Here is a 6,000-nt window from a genome sequence, read left to right on the forward strand (position 1 = left end):
AGAGCTTGTTTCTTAATAAAACTTGTTGCGCAATCAACCAAACCAAAAATTGCTGGCCTTGCCAGGTACCTCGAAAATCGGCAGTGTGTACAAAAATTATCGGTCCACGTGTTATAAAAAGTGAACCATCGCACATGCATTTTAGTCTCTTTTTCGCAGGTGATTGTTTTTTGTTAACACTGTGAACAAAAAAGTCGGGCACCAGTCATGAAGGACGGTTTTGTGGCTGTTTACTTCATCTCTCTGTAGGTGTTTTGTGTCTTTTCAAGCCAAACCAACGCGGTCCATATCGCGCTGCTCCGCAGCGATGCCGCAATAGTGAGATCGCAACCACGTTTGAGCCATTCGTACTCATGAAAAAGAAACACGCTTCATACAACGAATAGACGCAACACACCAAGGAAAAAGACAGGCAAAAGGAAAGATCGCAACTAACTTTATTCCGAGAAAGCATCGCAATATATAGCTAAGCTAACACGTGCGCGGCAAGGTTCCGCGCATCCCAGCACCCTAGATGAGTCAATAAGAAACATGTGCTAGCTTAAAAATCATCTAAAAAAGTCTAACTCAGCGCCGTGCAACACCACTGACGTATCGCTAATGCCGATATCTCTTTTCCTTCTTATCTAAGAGGCATCCAACATTTCTCGTGCTAGCACCTCGTTGCTTCTACCCAGAATGCTGATCTTCTTAAATCTTGCCTTACATTTACATGCTTTGCAGTGCACATGTAAATGTGTCGAAAGGTCATTTTTAATGGAAAGTGCATGCTCTCTCACTCTGTCGTTAACACATCGGCCCGTTTGGTCGATGTAAACCCTGCCGCAGCTGAGCGAAATTTTATAAACCACATCCATGGCACAGGTGATGTCGGGATTTACATACCTCTTGCCACGTATAGGTGGCTTGGGCGCTTTTTAAATCCGCGGCCAGAGGCCTGACAACTTTCTTGGTGCAGAGAGGACACATTATCTATGTGTACAGGAAAGCACGAAAGGAAAGATAACTAATCTTTCCTTTCGCCTGTCTTTTTCCTTGGTCTATGGCGTCTTTTCGTTCTATGAAGCTTGTTTCTTTTCATAAGTACGAATGGCTCAAAGGTGGTTGCGATCTCACTATTGCGGTTTCGCTGCGGAGCAGCACGATATGGACCGCGTCGGTTTAGCTTGAAAAGACACAAAACACCTACAGAGAGAGGAAGTAAACAGCCACAAAACCGTCCTTGATGACTGGTGCCCCACTTTTTTGTTCGCAGTGTTAACAAAAAGCAATCACCTGCGAAAAAGAGACTAAAATGCATATGCGATGGTTCACTTTTTATAACACGTGGACCGATAATTTTTGTACACACTGCCGATTTCTCGAGGTAACTGGCGAGGCCAGCAATTTTTGGTTCGGTTGATTGCGCAGGGTGCACAAAACATTTATACATCATTTCAATTGTTAAGCGATTCTTGTTGTCATAGGTCATAAATGGTCCTTCGAGATTTCAGATTGACAGAGACTGAAAAACTGGCGTGAGCTCAAATCTGCTCTGTCGACGAAAACCACTGATTCACGAAAACCACGTTTTTCTTACGCTTACGGCTATTAAATATTTCATGACGATGGCTGTGATGCAAAGGCAATGTTGCGTCAGTTGTGCGAGTGAGCACAGGAAGGAGAAAGCTGCCCTTATTACAAAAAGCAGAGTGCTAAGGTACATAAGTAGGTGGTGTTCACAAGATGTCATTAGAGGGCTTATAGGAAGGAAAGTGTTATGGACAGAGCGTCGCATGATTAAATTGAAGCCCAACACTGTAGGCCCAGCTCATGATCATGTCATAGTAATGCTTCAGCATCTGAAGCACAACGTACGGTTGCAGCAGCCGCGCGTTGCAAGGAACGTATTAAATTTATAAGTCACAACAAACGACCGGAGATGCTTAAACATTGCACGAAAAGTGCGCACACAGCGGTTACCGGAGCACTCGAATAAGTGCAAATCGAGTTATTGAAGCAAATTTGGCCAAGTCTGCCGAGCACAGTCGACACGGTCATGTGGTAGACCCACATTTGAAGCCATGGAAGGATATCCCACGCACTGGATGCAATCGAAGCTATCTGGGCTGTTTGCGTGCTTTGACGGTCGTTGGCGGCTTATGACTGTCATGATATGATGTGAAATGTTACCTTGCCTTCATCACTTGTGTTTGTCCACGTAGTGAGGCGTTGTTGTGAGCCGTTTTTCGTAGCCAGCGAAAAGGTTACACTGTCATTGGCTAAGACGGCGCATAACATCGTGGCAGGAGCACTGATATGCTAAACCGCTGCTTGCGTAGTGTCGTCCTGATGCCGGCAGAATGGTAAGCCCGTGAACGGAGAAGTACGAAACGTCGTGCTCAACGTTAACCGTCCCCTTGCAAAAACGGGACAAATTGCACCACCAATTCTGGAAGTTGGCAATTGTCTGTTGCAGGCGCAGCTCACGAGGCGCACACCAAGGACATCTTGCATAAACGTTGGCAGCCAGCGGTTTTGGGGTTTCCTCAAATCGACGTTGAAGTCACCGGTGAACACCAACGGCATCTTATTTACACTGGTGCTGTCACAACTATGCATTAATGCCACGGGTGCATATTGAATAAACCTGAGCGCAAGGAAGTGTTTGATTTCTTCTGCGTCGCCGAGGGGCTAACGTAGACATCGGTCAGTGAACGTCGATGTCCCCGTACTTCAGTTGCACAACGCGTGCGTCAGCAACACCGTCAACCAGGGCGCACTTGGCTTCGCAATCTGGTGGTAAGGAGAGCATTGCCCGTCCAATGGATAGACGGGCGGCCATTACGTTCCTGCAAATGGCCACCCCAGCGCACATGACAGACTGTCGCTTTCAGTAGCACGCTCGTTCACTGTAAACACAAATAAGCCTGAATGGGGGTTTTTATGATTTAATACCTTTTAAAACTCCATCGCCCAATATATTTACTCCATCACCATGGAGTAAAAAAGCATAAAACCATGATTTTACCTCCTTCCCAAAATGATGGAGCAAAAAACGGAATGACCTGATATCACTCCATTTACAAAATGGAGTTTATCAGTGCGAAAACCTCGTGCCGTGAAATGGAGTGAAAATGTATTTCCTCCGTGCACTGTAAACACAACTTACAGGCGGCATAGGTAAGAGATACGACGCGCAACGTTTTTAAACTACTCGGCGCCAAATCTTATTTCATCAGCGGGAACGTATTCGATATAAAAACGTGAATTCAATCCCAACACTCATAATGTAGTAAAATCGGTCTTAAAATGGAGTTTTCTCCCTCACGAGAAATCTCATATGTAAATGGAGTAAAATCGAGGCTAGAGCGGCAGTCGCATACTAGGCACAGTCGTGTCCTATACGGCTCTGCAATTTTTTCTTCTTTCGTGCACTTCAACTCATGGATACTACTTTGGATAATCAGCGGCCGTTTCTACAAGCCTTTACCGTCACCGTGGCAGCAACGACATCTCGATATCTTCCTAAGCACGCCGCACACGACGGAGATTCCGACCGCCTCGTCTACGACGGCATGAAGACGTGATTTTAGGCCTAACATCCATCGACACCTGCCCTAGGCCAGGCAGCCGCCATGTCATTCATGCACGCCCGACGAGCCTCGTCCAGCGGAGTCAAACCTCGCATCAGTCACCTCAGGTGACACGTGGTGAACGTGGTGAAATGATTTTTCGTGAGCGTTGTAGATAGCTAGTGGTACTTGCATTCGGAGTTGTGGCGTTTACTTGTGCTCTAGTGGACGCCTTGGCGTGCAAGAATAATATTGTTCGAGAATGGCAGGCGATGCTGCATGAACCAGGTGAGCCTGAACGTTTCGGCCGTCGCGTTACATGTTACACGTATCGAAGGAGGTGCCTTTAATGTGGCGCTAACACTTTCTTTAGCAACTCGCTTTAAGCTGAGAATGCCATGAGTGCGGTCCGATATTATGACGATATTATTATTATTATACAATGTGGGCGGGCCGATATTATGACGAAAAAATAGCGTGTCTGTGCTTGGGTGTGAGTGCGAGAGGAAAGGGCGCGTGCGCACTTTGCTTGAGTGTAGGTGCGCGTTTGTGAGCACGTGCGTTTTTACTGTGTGTGTATGTCACTGCTTTTTCGTGAAATTTTACGCATGAAAGCTTTCATGTGTGTCCGTGTGCATATAGTTTTGCTGCAGCACCACTTGCATACACTTGCTTGAGGGGTTTTGACATCGGTCAGCGCGCAGGCAGACACAGACGCGCCACTAATTCCAAGGCGACGCGAAGCATGGGGAATGCAAGAAAGTTGGGGAGGCGAGAACAATCGTCGTCTCTCGTCACTCCGACAGGCGTTTGACAGGTTTTGTGGACACTGACCCCACCGTAATGCGGCGTGTCCGTTGTCGCTAGCGTGCCTGCGTGTTCTCCCCCTCCCGGCGAGGAGGATACCATTCAGGCACCCTAAAAGTGGTATGGTCAATGGGCGCGATCATTAACTTGCACGTCGGTTTGGCAGTCAAATTTTCTGTACGTGTCGTTTGGGCGTGTTCACTTGTTGACATCTGTCCTCAATAATTTAGCAAGAATCCAGCTCCATTCAATTTTGAAATACGGGATTATCTACGGACTTCTCATATTGAGTAAAAACCGTTTGCAAAAGTGTGTAGGTCGGCTGCCATGTTAAGCGGTTTTTCTTCTTTTTTTTTTTTGTAAGTGGATTACATGTCTTGTTTTAAATGTGGTTCCCCCCCAAGTTAAGGAGAGCGATAGTCTATATGGTTCACTCGCGTAATTAAATTGTTGTTACAGTTGGCTGCGCATCGTTCTGTCATTCAATGTTGTCCGCGCTTCCTTTTATCAGTACATCAGCAGTGTGTTAGTGTCGTGCGCGTTTGTTTATTGAATGTGCATTATGTTGGACTCTTGGCCTTGCTGATGTATGGTATATGCTTTATATTATTGTTAATTGATATGTATCATTTCAAGCAACATGCTCTTATTACGCGTAATTTTCTTTAAATGCTGTGTTTCCCTCTATGTTCTGTCTCCCGTGTGATGTTGTAATGCCTGTAGATAATAAAATATACATTATACCGATATCCGGAAAACCGCAATTTATTTTCTTCATTTAATCATAACGTGCGTTGAAATGCTCACAAGAAATACATAGGTGAGAATGTAACCCTGTCAAGTATTAATGATCTAGTGGTATAAAGAAAAATCGCCGTGCCAACTTGAATCTTGTGAATGTCACATACTATCGCGTACGTGAAAGCGCAAATGCGGTCGTTTTATTTGTGCTGAATTCGCGTTTCGATTTACGTTATTGAACAGGGTTGACTAGCCGAGAAAGGGCAGTTAGATGGGTAGATAAATGCTCTTGCTATAATTCAATTTTATATTAGTCTCCAGTGAAGTTTTATAAGTACATTCAAAATCTAACTAGGAAGGTGGAAAACAAAATAAGCTACGGTAACGGTTGTTACCAGCACAAAACATAGCATCTGCACTACTTCATCAGTCATTATTAAGTGTCATAAAGCCACGGCACGAAAGCGGCTGCTTCAATTCATTGCAGGAAAAAAAAGTATAAATAATGTTGCAGGATCTCAAGAAACTCTCTTCAGAAATGGATTGGTATTTACTCCATTTGCAACACCTCAAGAACACTTTCCAGAAATGAAGTAATATTCACTCCAATTTAAACACTTAAAGACTCCCTCAAGAAATGAAGTAATATTCACTCCAATTAGGATACCTAAAAACCCCTTCCGTAAATGAAGTAATATTCACTCCAATTGGAACACCGTAAAAACTCCCGAGACAAATGAAGTAAATTCACTCTTATTTGGACACCATAAAAACTCTTATGAGAGATGGAGTTAACTAAAACTCCATATGAATGGAGTATATTAAACTCTCATTCGGGAATGCGCTAGGCGACGAGGCATTTACTCCCATCTGGGATTATTTGTGTTTAGTGTGTACG

Source organism: Dermacentor silvarum, chromosome 1, assembly GCF_013339745.2.
Source record: "Dermacentor silvarum isolate Dsil-2018 chromosome 1, BIME_Dsil_1.4, whole genome shotgun sequence".
NCBI classification, from domain to species: Eukaryota; Metazoa; Arthropoda; class Arachnida; order Ixodida; family Ixodidae; genus Dermacentor; species Dermacentor silvarum.